Source organism: Macaca fascicularis, chromosome 3 (genome assembly GCF_037993035.2).
Source record: "Macaca fascicularis isolate 582-1 chromosome 3, T2T-MFA8v1.1".
In the NCBI taxonomy this organism is placed as follows: Eukaryota; Metazoa; Chordata; class Mammalia; order Primates; family Cercopithecidae; genus Macaca; species Macaca fascicularis.
In genome coordinates this window covers 20646224-20666139 of record NC_088377.1, presented here as the reverse complement: position 1 = coordinate 20666139, position 19916 = coordinate 20646224, and the positions used below count along the sequence as shown (strand labels likewise).

General features: G+C 40.7%; 1 long non-coding RNA gene across 1 annotated transcript in view; it reads left to right on the top strand.

Annotated features, from left to right (window-relative positions):
- LOC102115465 (uncharacterized) overlaps nucleotides 1-19916 on the top strand; it is a 289733-nt gene that overhangs the window by 198267 nt on the left and 71550 nt on the right. Inside the window, exons 7-8 of the long non-coding RNA XR_012432083.1 lie at nucleotides 6671-6729; nucleotides 17311-17437. This is a non-coding gene — a long non-coding RNA (uncharacterized lncRNA). The remainder of the gene's footprint in view (nucleotides 1-6670; nucleotides 6730-17310; nucleotides 17438-19916) is intronic.

Genomic DNA, 19916 nt, shown 5'->3' with positions numbered 1-19916 from the left:
AGTAGGTCAGTGTTTATCTTCATGAGTTGATATTAAATATTAACTAATTATAAAAATTATTAATGCTACTATAGCAAAGAAACATTCCAAGATAAAGAGAAGGAAAATCCCATAGCCAGACTGGAGTCAAAGTAGTGAGATACAGATAGTATCATGTGTCCAAAGTCAAGATATTCATTTGTTCTGTGGATGCATCATTTGAAAAAAGTCCAGGAAGGTAGTCCTGAAAGTTAGGGTCTTAGCCAAGGGGCAACCGTGTTTCTTTTATTTCTGACACTATATGCATATGAGAGCACCTTTGGGTGGATATTTCACTATAATAAGTGTAAAAATTATTAATTCTCAAGACTGATTACAATGCATGTATCGTATTGAATCATTGTATGCATATCAAATATTTAAACCAAATAAAATATATTAGTCATACATTTAAAAATGTGAATAAAATTTATTTGCCTAGATTCTTTCAAATTGGAAAATTTTTATAATTAATAAACCACTTTAAGAATTGTAAAATACTGAAGTAGATGCTCATCACTCACTATGGGTCCTGTCTGTGGAATAAAACGCAGTTCTTTCTGCTTCATTCCTGTTGGTGGTTTGTTTAGCCTTCTTCAAGAGGGAGACATAAAAATTAAGTGAACTACTGACATACTGGAGTTATGACAGTTGCCTATTTTGACCTTGACTTCCAGTATAATGTTAGGTAATTAGACTAAGAGGAGTCTTTTATAATAACATATATCAAGCAACATGTGACTCGATATTGACAGGAAATGTTATCTCTTGTGCTATGAATAGGAAGTTATTTATAAGGAATAGAGTAACAGGAAAGTCTTCATGTCCCCAAACATACTTCTTCAGTGGCCAACCATGGGATCTGAGATGCCGCCATCGTAGATGCTTCCCCTGGGTGCTGATTCCATAGGTCTTGGTAGCACCATGAAATGAAATAGCACCAAGGTTTAACTTGGAGGCACAGGTATTTCCAAATACCTGGAACTCAGAAATCTCGTCTTATGCTTTCTGTTATTCCTTATAACACCTAACCACATGGTAGACTTACAGGATATGCAATATTGAAAAAAATGTAACAATGAAACTCTTTACAGTCTTTGCAATTATCAAGACACTAAGAAGTTAACTATGTTATAAAAGAGAAAATCTTTTGACAAATTGTAAGAAAAAATAAAAGGGGCGTCTGCATTAGGCAAAATTCATTCACTTATCCATTTATCAGGCATTCGTTAAGCACATAACAGGTCCTCAAATAGCAATATACAGTTACACTACAAGGAGGATAGGTGCTATCCTAGCAGTAGGTTTGCACAAGGCTGACATTCAGGTGGTACTCACAGGAAAGCCTGTATTAAATGTTAAAATTATTAAAGTACCTCTTTACTGGTTGATAGTCACTGTTCCAGATCCTCTAAATGACCCTTTGTTGCCCTGGCTTCTCTGATTGCTTCCTGATATGGTTTTACTGTGTCCCCATCCAATCTCATCTTGAATTGCAGTTCCCGTAATCCCCACGTGTCGTGGGAGGGACCAGGTGGAGATAATTAAATTGTAGGGGCAGTTTTCCCCATCTTGTTCTCGTGATAGTGAGTTCCGATGGTTTTATAAGTGACTTTTCTTCCTTTTGCTTGACACATCTCCTTGCTGCTGTCATGTGAAGAAGAATGTGTTTGCTTCCCCTTCTGCCAGATTGTAAGTTTCCTGAGGCCTCCCTAGTCCTGTGAAACTGTGAGTCAAACCACTTTCCTTTATAAATTACCCAGTCTCCCGTATATATTTATTAGCAGCATGAGAATGGACTAATACAGTAAATTGGTACTGCAGAGAGTAGGGGGGCGGAGCTGCTGTAAAGATACCCAAAAATGTGGAAGCGAGTTTGAAACTGGGTATCAAGCAGAAGCTGGAACCATTTGGAGGGCTCAGAAGAAGACAAGAAAATTTGGGAAAGTTTGGAACCTCCTAGAGATTTAGAGGGCTCAGAAGACAGGAAGATTTGGGAAAGTTTAGGACTTCCTAGAGATTTGTTGAATGGCTTTGACCAAAATGCTGATAGTGATATGAACAATAAAATCCAGGCTGAGGTGGTCTCAGATGGAGATGAGGAAATAGTTCGAAACTAGAGCAAAGGTGACTCTTATTATGCTGTAGCAAAGGGACTGGTGGCATTTTGCCACCAGAGATCTGTGGAACTTTGAACTTGAGAGAGAGAATTTAGGGTATCTGGTGGAAGAAATTTATAAGCAGTAAAGCATTCAAGAGGTGATAGAGCATAAAAGTTTGGAAAATTTGCAGCCTAATGATGCAGTAGAAAAGAAAAACCCATTTTCTGGGGATAAAGTCAAGCTGGCTGCAGAAATTTGCATAAGTTATAAGGAGCCAAATGCTAACCACCAAGGCAATAGGGAAAATGTCTCCAGGGCATGTCAGAGACCTTTGGGGAAGCCTCTCCATCACAGACTGGAGGCCTAGGAGGGAAAAATGGTTTCCTGGGCTGGACCCAGGACCCCCCAGTTCTATGCAGCCTTGGGACATGGTGCCTGGCATCACAGCTGCTTCACCTCCAGCCGTGGCTAAAAGGTGCCAACGTACAGCTCAGACCGTGGCTTCAGAGGGTGCAAGCCCCAAGGCTTGATGACTTACATGTGGTGTTGAGCCTGTGGGCGCATAGACGTCAAGAACTGAGGTTTGGGAACCTCGACCTAGATTTCAGAGGTTGTATGGAAATGCCCAGATGTGCAGGCAGAAGTCTGCTACAGGGGCAAAGCCCTCATGGAGAATCTGCCAGGGCAATGCAGAAGGGAAATGTGGGGTTGGAACCTCCACACAGAGTCCCCACTGGACCACTTCCTAGTGGAAATATGAGAAGAGGCCATTGTCCTCCAGACCCCAGAATGGTAGATTCACTGACCACTTGCACCATGCATGTGGAAAAGCTGTGGGCACTCAAAGCCAGCCCATGAATGCAGCCAGGATGGGGGTTGTACCCTGCAAAGCCACAGGAGTGGCACTGCCCAAGGCCATGGGAGCCCACCTCTTGCATCTGCATGACCCGGATGTGAGACATGGATTCAAACAAGATCATTTTGAAACTTTAAGATTTATTGACTGCCCTATTGGATTTTGGACTTGCAAGGGGCCTGTAGTCCCTTGGTTTTAGCCAATTTCTCCCATTTGGAACAGGTATATTTACCCAATGCCTGTACCTAGGAAGTGACTCACTTATTTTTGATTTTACAGGCTCCCAGGTGGAAGGGGCTTGCCTTGTCTCAGATGAGACTTTTGGCTTGGACTTTTGGGTTAATGCTGCAAGGAGTTAGGACTTTAGGGTACTGTTGAGAAGGCATGGTTGTATTTTGGAATGTGAGGACATGAGATTTAGGAGGGGCCAGGGGTGGAATGATAGGATTTGGCTGTGTCCCCACACAAATCTCATTTTGAATTGTAGTTCCCATAATCCCCACATGTTGTAGGAGGTCCCAGGTAGAAATAATTAAATTATGGGGGTGGCTTCCTTCATCCTGTTCTCATGACAGTGAGTTCTCATGAGATCTGATGGTGTTATAAGGAGCTTTACCTCCTTTCCTTGGCACTTCTCCTTGCTGTCACCATGTGAAGAAGGATGTGTTTGCTTCCCCTTCTGCCATGATTGTAAGTTTTCTGAGGCCTCCCCAGCTCTGTGGAACTGCGAGTCAGTTAAACCTCTTTCCTTTATAAATTACGGAGTCTCAGGTATGTCTTTACTAGCAGCTTGAGAGTGGACTAATACACTTCCTTAGGATTCCCTGTGCTTCATTTTGGTCCAGTAATTAAGATTTGACATCTAGTATGCTACCCTAATCCCAGCACAATTCTGATTGGTTGGTACCAACCTGTTCTTAATTATTTTAAATATTATTACCCCTTTATACCTGGTGGAAGAGTGGTGGTTCTCAAGCTTCTATTACTCTTTAGGATCAAAACAGCTGACTGAGTTCACCCAAGAACTCTCAGATTATGACCCCCCAGGTGGTTATAATCTGCAGGCTGGTTAAGAATAGTGTTGTTAGAGGAATGTAGCTGGAGGGTATGGCCTGTTATTTGAAAGGGACTCACCAGTTACATAATGAGACCCTTGTTTGGGGAAGGAGTAACTCTAAGCCAGTGGGTCTCGATCTTGGCTGCCTATTGGAATGAAGAATAAGGAGAAAAAAAAAAAAAAAAACCAATACCAGGATGTTATTCCAGATATTCCAATTTAATTGGACTGGAGTGTGGCCTGGGCACTGAGGTTTTATTTATTTATTTTTTTTAACACTCTCCATCCATTTTAATGTGCAGCCAAGTCGAGACTCACTGCTTTAAGCAGAGAATAAACCAAGTTAGAACACCTAGCCTTGAGAGTATGTATTAGAGGCTTGAAAGTAGAAAAAAAGGATATATTAATAACATATGTGTATGTGTGAGACAGAGAGCAAGAGACAGAGCGAGAAAGCATGTAAACTAAATTAACTAAATAAAGGGATATAGTATAAAATGACTCAAAGGTAGATTTTCTTAAGATTTTCCTAGATCCTAGCAACTGCATTGTTATCATTTGGTTTTCTTTAATGTGTCTCCAAGTGATTGACAGATTGGACAATTCTGATCATGAAGATTCTGGTCTCTAGGAGTCCAGAATGTACAGAGCATTATTAAAACAGCTCAGCTTACTAATTACAGCTTCCCTCCCTCTTTGCAGCTTCTTTTCCTAACTCTGCACTGCAGGCCCAGTATATTTTGTAACCCCCCAAATCTCACTTGCAGACAGAATTGTGACATCAACTCTTTATTTTCTGGTGTGGTTTGGAATTAAATCATGGTGAGAACTAATTTCACAACCCCGGGGCAAGTCTTGGCTGTTTGAGTAACTCTTAACTTTGCAGCTTTAATAAGTGCTCATTGTCTAAATGTATGCCGATTTCTTGGAACTGAATTTCTATTTTGAATCTAACTTTGTACTGTCAATACCCTCCAGACAAATACCACCAGGAACACACCTGTAATCAAATAAATTGAGTTTATAATTTATTGCAGAAGGAGAACATATACCATAGGAAACTATGGGGTGTCTCAGACAGGGTGTTAGAAAGACCCTCTTACAGGATTAGGACTTTGGTTGAGTGATGTCAGAGAGGGTCCACAAAGCAGGTGTTCACTCTAGATTGAACGCTGTCAGAAAGTGGGGGCAATTCTATAATTGGGTATCTTAATGAATCTTATTTATAGAGATGGTAGATTAATTATAAAGTAGCAGTCACACATTTTGGCCAAAAGAGGAGATATCTGGTATTTTGTGGGTAGTGTAGTGACCTTGGTTTTATCTTTCCTTGGATAAAATTATGAAGTGGACTTGTTTTACCTCGGTTTATCATGGTCTCAGAGTAATCTCGTTTGATGTTGGTATTCTGTGAGACTGTTTATGTTTAACAGGAGAATAACTTGACGTAACTGTGTGTGCTAGACCAGCTTCTGGGGGCCAGGGCTGCCTTTCCCCTGCTACTTCTCAGTAGTGTGCTTTTTTGTTGTTGTTGTTGTTATTGTTGTTGTTTGTTTTGGTTTTTGACAAAGTTTCACTGTCATCCAGGCTGCAGTGCAGTGGTGTGATCACAGCTCACTGCAGCATTGACTTCTTGGGTTCAGGTAATTCTGCCACTTCAGTCTCCTGAGTAGCTAGGATTATAGACATGCACCATCAAACCCAGTTAATTTTTTGTAGTTTTTGTAGAGATGGGGTTTCACCATGTTGCCCAGGGCTAGTTTCAATTCCCTGGGTTCAAGTGATCTGCCCACTTTGGCTTACCAAAATGTTGGGATTACTTGCCTGAACTACTGTACCCAGCCCTGCATGGTTACACTGCCCAAAATCCCAGTTTCTTTCTAAAACTAATGTTACAGCTCTTTTACTCCTGTAGTTCAACAAGTTCCGAGTTCTTGTACCACGACTGAGAAGAATGAGGTACACAGACACCAGAAAGTGAGTAAGGCAGAATAAAATTTATTGAGCAACAAAAATGCTCTTGATGGTGAGAGAGGACCTGAAGGTGGGTTGCCAGCCATGAGGCTAAGTCTAGGGATATTTATGGGCTTGAAATGGGGAAGTGCGTGCTGGTTGGTCTATGGGTATGTTTGAAAAAGCACCATTCAGAAATAAGCACAATAGTGTAGAGGACCTATTGGGGAAGGGTATGCATACGTAAAATAGGTGAAGGAAAAGGACCAATTTGGAGAGAGCATGCCAAACGGAATGCTCTCAGTCTGGTTTGTGGATTTACACTTTGGTTTTCAGGTTTTAGATTGTCCTTGGCTTGAAGGTTGAGTTTCCCTGGGGACCCATCCCTTTCTGCCTAGGAATTTACCTGCTGTGGTGATGGTGGTTCTGTAGCCACTGCAGAGGATGGGATAAAGTTCTGAAAGCCTAAAAGCTGAGCTCACACTGCAGCCTGCCACTTTGGTTCTATCTTGTCAAGCTTCCTTCCCAATAACTGAATGGGGCCCACTGTTACCAACTCTTACTTCCATTAAACTTGTTCTAACAACCTTACTGAACAAGCCAGTGATTCTGCTGGCCCAGTCTGTGAAACTCTGGTAGTTGCATGAAGCTTGTTGTGGTGACCAGAATTCCTCTTCTTTTCAGCACATCACCACCTTCTGCTGGCTGTGCAATGCTCTCCATCCTACAGGACTCACATCCAGGTGAGTTTATGTGAGAAGAAACCCTTATTTTATTTTTTGAGACAGAGTTTCACTCTTGTCACCCAGGCTGGAGTGCAATGGTGCAATCTGGGCTCACTGCAATCTCTGCCTCCCGGATTCAAGTGATTCTCCTGCCTCAGCCTCCTGAGTAGCTGGGATTATAGGCATGCACCACCACACATGGTTAATTTTTGTATTTTTAGTAGAGATGAGGTTTGAACATGTTGGTCAGGTTGGTCTTGAACTTGAACACTTCAGGTGATGTGCCCAACTTGCCCTCCCAAAGTGCTGGGATTACAGGCATGAGCCACTGTGCCTGGCCTGAAACACTTATATTGAGTCAAAATTTGTCTCTTTAAACCTCTCTTCTAACTTTGTTTTGTTTCTGCATGACAGCCCTTTAGCCTTTTTATTGATTACATGTTGGCTGAATAAATAAATCGTCTCCAAAATACCAGCATTTAGTAATATGTAGCCCTTTCTTTTGTTTAGGAAGCTTGGAATATTAAAAACAAATGTGAAATATATGAAAAAGGAATAAGGAGGAGGCATGGGGCAGATGTGAAAGAAAGAAGGCAATTTTAGAAAATGGAGATAGTGGTAGACAAACTTTCTTTCTTTTTTTTTTTTTTTTTTTTGAGACAGAGTCTTGCTCTGTCACTCAGGCTGGAGTGCAGTGGCGCCATCTCAGCTTACTGCAACCTCTGCCTCCTGGGTTCAAGCCATGCTCCTGCCTCAGCCTCCCGAGTAGCTGGGACTACAGGCACCCGCCACCATGCCTGGCTAATTTTTTGTATTTTCAGTAGAGACGGGGTTTCACTGTGTTAGCCAGGATGGTCTCCAACTCCTGACCTCATGATCCACCCACCTCAGCCTCCCAAAATGCTGGGGTTACAGGCGTGAGCCACCGTGTCTGGCCCATGGTAGACAAACTTTCAACAAAGAATGAGAAACAAAGGGAATCATGGGGCCTTTACAGTTGCCTAATCTTTCTAACTCAACTTCCTGCTTGAAAAAAAATTTCCTGTGACTCTCTGCAATAATTACACAGTCAGCCAGGAATGCTGGATGCTCACATCATAGGGAATATTAAACAGAAAAACAATAATAAAAAGAATGTGTATGACAGGAAGAAAGAAAGCAATATTAGAAGCATCCCTGCAAAGAGAACAGATGCAAAGATTTTTCCATTGTTGTGGAAAGACACTTGAAATGCAAAAACAAGGCCAAATGACTCGCTCAAGGTCACCTGAGACCTCAGGGTAGAATGAGAGAGTAAATTATTGTCCCACTCTATCCACCAGACCATGACGTCTCAGTAGCAGTGTACCCGCAGGCTAAAGTCACGTGTAGCGTAGTTAGCACGCTGCTCCCGGCCAGACTTGAAAATAGCAGAATCACTGTTTTAGGAGAAAGATTTAAAGCTGTCATTAAAGAATCCAAGTAGCTGTTTTTGTAAGTACATAAATATCTTTAGTATGGGGAGGCAGAATTAGGTCTTGATAGCCATCTCACAAATGTTGACTATAAATGTTTGGTTAGAGACAAGTCTGGCTAAAAAGGAAATAGAATATTTATGAACGGTCATGAAAAAGAATCTCTGCAAGGTTCACATTTAGACAACAGTGCAATGAAGGCAATCTTATGAGTTATTCAAGAGAATCGTCTTGGGAACAAGATCTATGGTGATTCTGAGAATTACCTATATAAATAAAGTCAAATTGGGAAGGTGGGCCATTCTGTTTTTACACAGAAAAAATCATTTGGGTTTCTAAGACACTATCTAAGATGTACTAAAATGGAGATTATCACTTGCTTATTTTCTTGAAAAACAATTAACATAGTAACATAGAAGAGTAGTGGCCAATAGCTTCCAAACCAGAAGGAACATTTATAGAAGCACACACACACATAAAGACTCCACAAGTTACTTACATTACTTTTATAGTATTCCTAATTATTATAGTGGTTTGAAAGAGACCAAATGTAACATCTAAATACAAAAGATTAGACTTATAAATGACAAGGTTTTACTGACCCCAATATTCTGTAAGGTTGAAAACAAAGTACAATTGATTTTAATGATATGCCTGACATAATGCAGGTCTTTGTTGTACTTTCTATCAGATTACAATTCTGCCTGTCTTGAAATAATAATGGCATTCTTTATGAAGCCATTTGATTAACTAGAATCATGAGCTTTGCAGGAGGAAATGAATAGTGGCAAGAATGACTTGCTTTCTGAGTAAACATAGCCTAGAAAAATGTTTTCCTGGGAGAGCACTCTCCATTCTCCACCTCCGCTGGTGTGTCCTCTGACTAAGTAGTTCGTGTGCTGCACCACTGCCCAGAATATTCTTAAGACAGCCTCCCACCCCACCCCACCTCATCATGCTCTTCCAGGACAGCTACAGGAAGAAAAGGAGATAACAGAATCTAATGATGTCCCATAACATCTCCAGTCAAGGTGTGAACATGAAGCTCCAGTGAGTAATGTGGTGTCTCACATCTATAAATGCCTTATGTGTGACTAATGCATTCTTGAGACATGTCCAGGACAAGTAGAATTAAGTCTTGATGGCTGCCTCTGATGATCACACCCTCATCAGCAGTCTGATCTATGCTTTGTTTGCAAACCCGGACCTTGTTGTGGCCTGCAACTCCCCACGGGCTCTCTCCCCAGCTGTCAGGCCTCTTCTAAAACACACTTCCCCTTTAGAGAGGGCCATCTTCACTCCTGTTAGAACCTCACACCCCGAGAGACTTTCCTCTCACCAGCTGGTTTTGACTGTGGCAGAAATGTTGTTGACATAGCAGATGGTCTTGATATTTCTGAAAACCAGCAACATCTTTGCCATTGCCACCCCCACACTCTTGGCTACTGTTTCTCCTTCAAGTAATTTGGGTCATTTTTAGCAAACCTGTATGTTCCAATATTTTTTCTTAAATATCAAAACGGGGACAGTGTAAGGCAAAAGTCTCCTTCTAAAATATAGACCAAGGCAGAATATGAGGGCTCTTTCACAGAAAACTCAAAAGCTGAAATACATTCTATTTTTAAACATAGATTCTTTGATGAATTAAAATGAGCAAGAAGTGAGCAGATTTTAAATATTTGTGGTCTGAAGTATCAGGCAGTCAGGTGTGGCTAATGGATTGTGCTACAAGAAGTAAAGTCATATATTCATGGTGTTTGAAACCTTTTAAAACCATATACCAATGAGTAATGTATATTCTTACTGAACACAAGATGACTTGAGAGAAGGGTGAGTGCAACTGGATTAGAGATTATTCCTTAGTAGTAACTCTAGAGCCAAAGCAAATCAAACACACCATAACAACGTGATGACTTGGGATCCAATCCAGTCATCCCGAAAAATTAAAATCAGACTGATTTATTATTTGCTCCATGCAGGCAGGCACTGTGAACAGTCTCTTAAACTCACTAAATAATGGTCTAAACAGCTCTGCTTCATTTGGGAGATATCTGTACAATTTTGGAAAATGCTTTTTCTCCTGGAAAGGACTTTCACACAGATGGGATGTAAGCATGAGCAGTGGAGGTCCTGCCAGGTTCAGTCAGCCTCTTCAGTCAACATCACTATCCAGGCCTGTAGCAGTCACAATTGAGAGTGTCATTTGGATTGGCTAACAAAGGACAGGTGAGAATTCTGCCTCCAAAATGTCACAGTTAAAACACAGCTTACTAGATACAAATCCTGCATTCTCTTTTTTTTTGTTTTGTTTTGGATTGCAAAAATTTATTAAAATTGGAGACACTGTTTTAATCTTCTTGTGCCATGAGACTCCGTCAAGCTGTCTACAAAGAACATTGGGAGGCTGAGGATCACTTGATCCCAGAAGTCTGAGGCTGTAGTAAGCCTCAAAGGGCCACTGCACCCCAGCTTGGGTGAGGCAAGGCCCTGTCTCAAAAAATAAGAGATTTTAGCCACATTTTCAGACTTCAATTAAAATGCTACATGGGAATGCAGAATATCAGATCTTTTATTGTCATCAAGTAATCAGTGAGAGAAAATCTTGCATTCTCACAGTAATATCAATGATCCCTACAGCAGTGAAATGTGGAGCTAATTGATTCCTTTGAATGCCAAAAGCAGGGTCCTAAGGATGAGAACCCAGTGGAGTTCTCCTTCAAGTAGTTTGGGTCATGGATGGGGTATATAAAAAGAATGGGAGGAATCTGTGAAAGTGTAAACATGGCATGTCCCAAGTAAGGCAAGCTGAGTGAGGAACACCAATTTGGGCGTCAGGTGTATGGTGGGGTGGGATGGCAAGAGGACTCACGCATGGCACAAGAGAGTAGAGAGGGTAATGAAGGGATTGTCATGAGAAGCTAGGGGCGGAGAAGCACTGGGTACATGATGTGTTATAATTTCTAGTTCCTCCTTGCTTTGTTGACTACATTAGTAGGGTCTCCAAAGGAACAAGTACTTGAAATAAAAGGTTCTTTTCATAATGGAAAATGACTTACTTATAAAAAGTATTCTGTAAACCCTACCATCAATCTGGCTTATCTTCAAGCACAGAAAAGCAAGATAATTAAGAGAACTGAGACAATGTGAAAAACAGTTAATAACTAGATGAAATGGACACCAAACCAATCAGAAGAGACCTAGAGGTAATTTGCTAGATAATGGGGAGGTCAGGAGGACCCAGCAGTGGTGTGGGAGGGGATTTGGGATAATTTTAAGGGTACCAAATAATTTCAATATGTTAATACAGAGTCACACCAGCTAAATACAAGCCCTGAAGATAATCAACATTTCTTATAAGTCATGTCTTATAATAGAAATATTTAATAAAGTTTATAGAGCCAAGGAAAGAGCCCATATCTGGGACCCTTCTCACTTGTTAAAGGCTCCTTACTCATTATCAACCTACATCTGTCAACCAAGTGAAACAAGTATAAAATAAGAATTCTCCTACATCTTTCCTCATTAATGGAAGACAGTAGCTTCAAGGAAAAAGTATAAAGATTCAGCAAAGGGTTTAAATACAGGCCACATTTAACATAGGTCCAGTTGATTTGATCCTTTCAGATCAGCCTCTGAATTCTTCTTGTTTACCAGTAAATACATATTTTGTATTAGTTCATTTTCACACTGCTATAAAGAAATACCTGAGATGGTAACTTATAAAGGAAAGAGGTTTGATTGACTCACAGTTCCATATAGCTGGGGAGGTCTCAGGAAACTTACAATCATGGCAGAAGAAAAGTGAGAAGCAGGCATCTTCTGCACAGGGCAGCAAAATGGAGGTGGTACAAGCAAGGGAAATGCCAGACACTTATAAAACCATCAGATCTCATGAAACTCACTCATTATCACAAGAACAGCGTGGGGGAAACTGCTCCCCTGATCCAATTACCTCCACCTGGTCCCGCCCTTGGCACATGGGAATTATGGGATTAATAATTCAAGGTGAGATTTGGGTGGGGACACAGAGCCAAACCATATTATATTCAGAACAGATGTTGAGCCCAGCTGTGGAAGCTGTGATTGTTACTGGAACTTTAGGACCCTTGACGGGTTTAAGAATAGTGCCAATTCTTCTAGAATGTGTTTGGGTTTCAAAGCATTTTGAAAACATTTGGTAGACATGTGCAAACATACCAAATGTGTAATTGTCCCTGAAAGCAGGCATCTAATTGACTATTTAGTGACAACATAACATGGGCCTCATTTCCCAAGAAATAGTAGGTGGTCAAAATTTTAGGAGAATATACTCCACAGAAACTCACATAGCATAGCTCAGTGATATGCCTATAAATCTTGAATATTAATTTCTCTTTCCTCATGAAAAATGCATCTATCCATATACTTATAAATATTTTTTCTTTTTTAAGCAGAATACTCAGTCAACTTGTAAAAGAATAAATAATTCTACATAAAAGTTTTAAAAATTGCTTTAGAACAACATGTCAGTTGGAAACAATTCATAATTTTTCACAAACACTTTTTTTTTGTATTTAAAACAAAATATTTAACAAACTATGCCATATATGAAAAATGTGTATGAAGAGGTTGGGTTAGTCTCAAAGTAACCTGATGGTAAATCATGCCTATCAGAGGTAGATTTCAATATCGGAAAAAACTGTTTTCTAGGATTTTTGTGCCTCTATTTCACAGACATCCCACCTGAGTTCTAAATTTATTTCTCAAAGAAACCAAGCTCCTGAGAGAGAAATGATACTGTGAGGTAAGAGTTCAGAGGAAAACATACACAGATACACCCTCACAAATCACACTGTCATCCCGCCACTGTGCAGTCTACTAGAACTTCAGGTGGGATGAGTAAAAATGTAGAATTAAAGTGATTGTTTCAAAATCATAATGATTAATTAATAAACAATTCCTAAAACAGTATTTTAAAATTCATCTTTTATGAACCTGTGTTTTTTTGCCTATTTTGGTATTACAGATATCCGCTTACACCCCTCTTGCATTTCACCAAAAACACTTTGATTTTGTACTGTGGCAGACAATCTAAGGAAATAAATTTTATCTCTTCTACCTGTTTTTTCCTTGCTCTATTTCAAGGCAGAATTCACGCTTTGAAATTCCTTGCCACATGGATGTTAGTCTGGCAGAAAACATAAGCAATCTTAAATCCAAAGCTTTTTTTGGCTTTATATAAAAATCTCAGCCTTTTAGAAGAAACGGAGTTCCAAAGTTGGTGAGAAGGGGAGTGGTTCTGAACGCAGGGAAAGAGTTGAGTCAGAATGGGAAAGGGAGAAAGGACCTCAAGCCCTGCAGTCTGGCAGTTCCAGAGACAGTGACCAGACCTTAGAAAGGAATACTTCTGTGGTTCCCAGCCTTACCCAAATCCCCATCCCTAAGTGAGACCCAGAGGCTGTGTCACTACACATAAAGAGACCATAATAGATGTATTCAGTAGCAGAGCAAAAAATTAAAGGATCTTAGAAGGATCTTTCTGCTGTTTTATCCTTTTCTTTGCCTTCTCAGTGCCTTATCTGGGAGCATGTGTCTATACATGTGGGTGTATGCGCCCTACGTGTGTGCATGCATGGTGGTGGGATTTAGAGGATGGGGCCAAGCATGAGTAGGAATTCCAATAGAGTGAGTCACAAAGTTGAACTAAGTTGATTTAAAGAAATAAAGACATAATAGTCTTTCCATACCAAAGTGTATAGACTAAATTGATCTTGGCCATAGTTGACCATTAACGATTATACATAAAGAACCAAACCTCCTGGTTTGAATATACATGGAAGCCATTGATTTTTCTAGGAAGTTGAGTACATTATGCTTATCACGTATACCTTCCAAAAAGTTACCTCATGTCAAATTGTGCACAAAATACATCTGTTTCCTACCTTACCGAATGAAGTTGCTTATGATTTTGAAACCTTTCCGCTTGGAAAGGTGCAGTGGATGTTACTCTGCTAAATCTCAAAATGCACTGATACACTCCACAGATGTTTGCAGCCAGTGTTTACATGTGCTTACCAGTGTTTACATGTCTTCCATCTACCAAGCACTGACCTTGGCTTTGGAATATGGTGCTAAATGGCATTATCCAGCTCCCAAGGCACTCTGAAGCCTGGGACAGGGAATCTACTTCACTCCCAAATTTCTTATCCTATGGACGAACCCTTGTAGTTAACAGAGACCAGCCAACAAACAGTGCCCCATACTGGAATGTCAGAACGGGAAGGAGAGGGAAGATCCCAAGTGTCTTGTGTTGTGAACCTCAAACTGTGAAATCTGGCAGCACCAGGGAAGAGTCCTTAGAAACAATGGCTCTGTGGTTCCCAAATTCTCCCAAATCCCTATTCCCCAAGTGTAACCAAGTGAACCAAAGAAATGGTCATCCCTCTCACTTCACCTGGAGATGAATTTGTGCCTAGGGCAGATACTGCTTCCTGTTCCCCTCATGATGTCAAAATGCAAATAGCAGGTATGATGAAGATGAGCATATGATAGAAATTAGACTGTATTTCACAAAAATATAATCAAGTCTTTATATTTCAAAATAAACTTACAGATCCACCTAATGTGACTGCAAATAAATTTACATTATGTGGACCTACCATTTCCTAAGTATTTGCTATGCTGCTGCATAGCTTTGTCAAATTTCTCTTCAGTCTCTTAGATGGGATTATTGTCATCTAGAAATAGCTCCCGCTTTTTTAAAAAAGTCATTCAACAAAGTTATGAAACTACCAGGAACTGGATCAGATGGTGGGGATTAAGGATGAAGGCCACCCTCTCTGTTTATCTTAAACTCAATAGCTTTTCTTGATTATATTCACATTTTTTCAACTCTTCATTTAAAGAATACTTTTTTTTGAAAAAGCATTTAGTTATGATTCAGAAATATAGCAATATAGTAAGAGAACATATATATATATATATATATATATATATATATTTTTTTTTTTTTTTTTTTTTGAGACGGAGTCTCACTCTGTCACCCAGGTTGGAGTTGCAATGGCGTGATCTCGGCTCAGTGCAAGCTCCGCCTCCTGGGTTCAAGCGATTCTCCTGCCTCAGCCTCCTGAATAGCTGGGATTATAGGCGTGTACCATCACAGCCAGCTAATTTTTGTATTTTTCATAGAGACGGAGTTTCACCCTGTTGGCCAGGATGGTCTCAATCTCTTGACCTCATGATCCACCTGTCTTGGCCTCCCAATCCCTCCTGGGATTACAGGTATGAGCCACTGCACCTGGCTGCTTATAGATTTTTTTTTTAGGAGGTACCCTAAGCCAGTCTTTTGCCCTGAAGACTTTTCTACTCTGCAGTGTTTATTTTTCTGTTTCAAGATGTCTGCAGCAGAAAGAATAATGCAAAGTTTCAACATCAGTGTTATTCTAAAAACAATCATATGAAAAATTCAGATTCCTTCAATAATGACTACCGTGAAAAATAAAAAATTCAGTCACGCAGTTGGTTTTTTTAGTCTTGAGACTATCAAACTGTGTGTGACTGACTTTCACTAAATTGACTACTCACTGTTGAATGACATGCCCCTTAGCTAGGGCAGCCTGGAAAATTGTTTTCAAAGCTTTTGGGACTCTTTCACTCCAATTTTTAGCACAGCTCCAAGAATGTCTACTTAGCTACCAGGCATCTTCTAGGGTATAGACATTTCTGTACAAAGGACTGATCACCCTCTTCACTGAGCCCTCTCCAGAGTGGGACTTCAGTTGCTTATTGTAAGAAACCTAGTCTTTTAAGTCACTTTTCACTTCCTTATAATTCATGGGTTTTCTCACTTCAGTCCCTGTCAGAGGCCAGAATGCTTTCCTTCCATTCTTTAGCATCTTCATTTGTCTACAGTTATTGTTCAAAGGTAAGCTAGAAACTGTCCATAGGAAGAAATGTATGATGTAGTACATGACACTATAGTCATGTGCCTCATATGGTTACTGTAGCTCACAGAGCATCAATCTTAGTAGGTGATCAATAACTGGTGGAATAAATAAAGCAATGATTGAATGACAATATAACCGAAGAATCAATGGGCAATGTGTATAGGAGTTACTAAGTATATTAGTCCATTCTCACACTGCTATGAAGATACTACCTGAGACTGGGTAATTTTTAAACAAAAGAAATTTAATTGACTCACAGTTCCACATGGCTGAGGAGGCTTCAGGAAACTTGCCAATATGGAGGAAGGTGAAGGGGAAGCAAGGCACATCTTCACAAGGTGGCAGGAGAGAGAAGGAAGGGAAAGCACCACACTTTAAAACCATCAGATCTCCTGAGAACTCCCCTACTATTATGAGAACAGCATGGGGAGACTGCCCCCATGATCCAATCACCTCCCACTAAGTCCCTCCTGCACCACGTGGAGATTACAGTGTGAGGTGAGATTTGGGTGGGGATTCAGAGCCAAACCATATCACTAAGTAATCCAATACCATGAGAATTACTTAAATATATTTTACCAGATTGCTTTTTTTTTGAGTAAGAAATGTTTTCAATTCTGATGTTAGCCAACTTAAGATGTTGTATTGTTTTCCCCAGTGATCAAGCAGAAAACAAAATGCTCAAAAAGGATCAGAGAAGAGAGTTCAACAAAGGAATTGTTTAGAATCATGTGGGTGGGGTTAAGTGCAGTATTATATCAAAGAATAGTGCAGTGCTTTGGAGTCAGAAAAAGCTGGAGTGCTGAGGGGCAGGGGGAGGAAGCAGTTAGTGACTGGAACGTAGAGTGGCTGCATGAAGAGGGCCACCCAGTAAGAAGAGTGTCCTTGGATAGGAGGCCAGAGCTGGCTTGTGATGACTTGCCAGGAAGGTTGCTGTTGGAATAAAAGTGCTTACGTCATTCTGCACTAAACTTTTAATTCCCTGGCCAGTGTCTTCCATTGGCCAAACTGAAAGCTAGAGGGCAAGGAAGCTTGTTGGTGCACGCCCTAGAAGTTAAAATCTTGGATTTCAAAGGAGGGTAGTGAAGGTTGGAAAGTGAATCTGGTGGGGGTGGGGGCAAACCCCAAATACCCAGGTGCCTTCTCTGTTTATTAGCTGAGGTGGTTAATTGGTGGTCTTCAAAGTATTGACAGTTTCCTTCCAATATTTATTTGTGCAGGATAATACCTCTTTCAGAGGTAGGGAAAGCATAATGGAAAGAATAAATTTCAACCATGAAATTCCATGCCTCCTCCCTCACAAAAGGTATTGTGACAGAAAAGAAATGCAGAGCTTCAATTCATTTTGTAAGTACCGCCTGCTAACCGATTGCGCCAATGGAGCCACAGCATTCAATTTATTTTAGATTCCTAGTTAGCATAATTTGTAGAAAATCAAAGCTACACAGTAGTGATGTCTCTCGAATTTGTTTGGTAAGAGGTCTGAATATTGTCCATATGTGTATTAGGCTGCTCTTGCATTGCTAGAACAGTACTTATGAATATCCCACACATGGATATCCCAGGTTTTAACTTCAGATGTCTGATCGCATTGCAGAACACAGTAAATCGTCTTGTCTCAGAGAAAATCCTAGAATTAGGTAATTGGCATTGATACAATTGACCTAAAAGGGAATTGTGGAGTAGAGGTTTGCTTGCAATCTCTTTAAAATAGCTGAGTCTGGGTAATTTATAAAGAAAGGAAGTTTAATTGTCTTAGGGTTCTGCAGGTTGTACAGGAGGCATGATGCCGGCATCTGCTTGGCTTCTCGAGAGACCTCAGGGAGCTTTTACTCATGATGGGAGGCAAAATGGGAGCTTGCACAACACATAGCAAAAGCAGGAGCAAGAAAGAGTGTGGTGGAGGGAGGTGCCACAGGCTTTTAAATGACCAGATCTCGTGAGAACTTATTCACTATGGCGAGGACAGCATCAAGGAGATAGTGCTAAGCCATTCATGAGAAATCTGCCTCCATGATCCAGTCACCTCCCACTAGGCCCCACCTCCAACATTGGGGATTACAATTCAGCATGAGATTTAGAGGGGACATATATCCAAACTATATTAATACAATTTTTTTGCCATGTATATTTAGAAAGAAAAGTGTTTTCAATTTCTGTGTTTTGAAAAAATGCATTGGGTTCCCTAAAAGTGCAGCCTGATGCATAGATTTTTAAATACATCTCTAAGGACATGACACAAGCAGGATGACACAGGAGAAGAAACTAAGCAAAGGTGTGGTTATAGCTGACTTGTGACTTCAGCCTGACGCCGTTGGTAACTCTGGAGTGTGAGTGGTGCACAAAATTAACCTGCAAAGAGGCTGGCCGCATCATCAGTCCTTAGCTGCAGCTATTCCAATGATGATGGAAGCTTAGGTCTCAGCTATGTCCAGGAAAAGGGGCTCTCCGTGGCCAAGGCCAATTATCCAGAAGACGGTGCATCCATGAGCCACCGAAAACCCACACTTAGGACAGCTTGGAGATGGGTGCCCAGATGCACACCAAAGGAGATCTGGGTGGGGCAAAGCATCTACTAGATATATGTATGTTTGTAGGCAGAACCCTTCTCACCCTTGAATATCACCAGCTTTTAACTTCAGAGGCTGAATATGTCTGACCATATTGCAGAACACAGTAAATCAGCTTGTCTCAGAGAAAAATCCAATACAGCAATTAGGTAATTGGCATTCATAAGGTTGACCTGAAAGGAAATTGTGAAGTAGAGGTCTTGCATTACAACAGTCTTCTGAAGCCTCCAATTAATAGCCCCCTACCATCCATCCTATTTTTCCCCCTCCTCATGGCTTACTCTTCCTCCTTTTTATCCCTTTCCACTCATCCAGAGGTTGTTCTGAGACCCAGTCCTACCTGGCTTTACTATCACAAGGGTACTGATTGATATGGTTTGGATTTGTGTCCCTGCCCAAATCTCATGCTGAATTGTAATCCCCAGTGTTGGAGGAGGGGTCTGGTGAGAGGTGATTGGATCATGGGGGTGGACTTCCCCCTTGCTGTTCTCGTGATAGTGAGTGAGTTCTCATGAGATCTGGTTGTTTAAAAGTGTGTAGCACCTCCCCGACCCCACTTCCTCCTGCTCCAGCCATGTAAGATGTAACTCCTTCCTCTTCACCTTCCACCATGATTGAAAGTTTCTTAAGGACTTCTCAGTCATGTTTTCTGTGTAAAATGCAGAACTGTGAGCCAGTTAAACCTCTTTTGTTCATAAATTACCCAGTCTCGGGTAGTTCTTTATAGCAATGGGAGAAGGAACCAATATATTGCTACTAAGATGTTAACTGAGATGGTAACTGATAAGATGTAATCAGAAGGACGTTAAAATGTTTCTGACATATATACTAATCAATCAGTAGTAGCCAGGCAGACCATTCTATGGTTAGAGCTTCCTTAATGAGCCAAGTATTAACCGTTCTTTCATTGCCAAGTCATTAAGAGATAGAGTCACTGGAGGAGGTACTGAGACAGCCCAGGTAGAGTGGAAGGGCACTGGGTTTGGGGAGGCTCAGGGCATAAGCTGATTAACCTGCTGGAAAGTATTTCATTATGACTATACCAGTACCTACTGACTAAATATCAGCCCAGAAGAGTTGCTTCTGATATAATATGTTTTCATTGTTATTGTTGTTGTTGCTTTAAGTAAATCCTAAATAACTGTGACTTTGAATCTTGGCAGTTCCTGGAATCACAGAAGAAGTCAGAACTTCTGTGATTCCAGAAACTGCCAAGGTTCAAAACTCATAAGACCAGTCCCAGATACAATTATAAT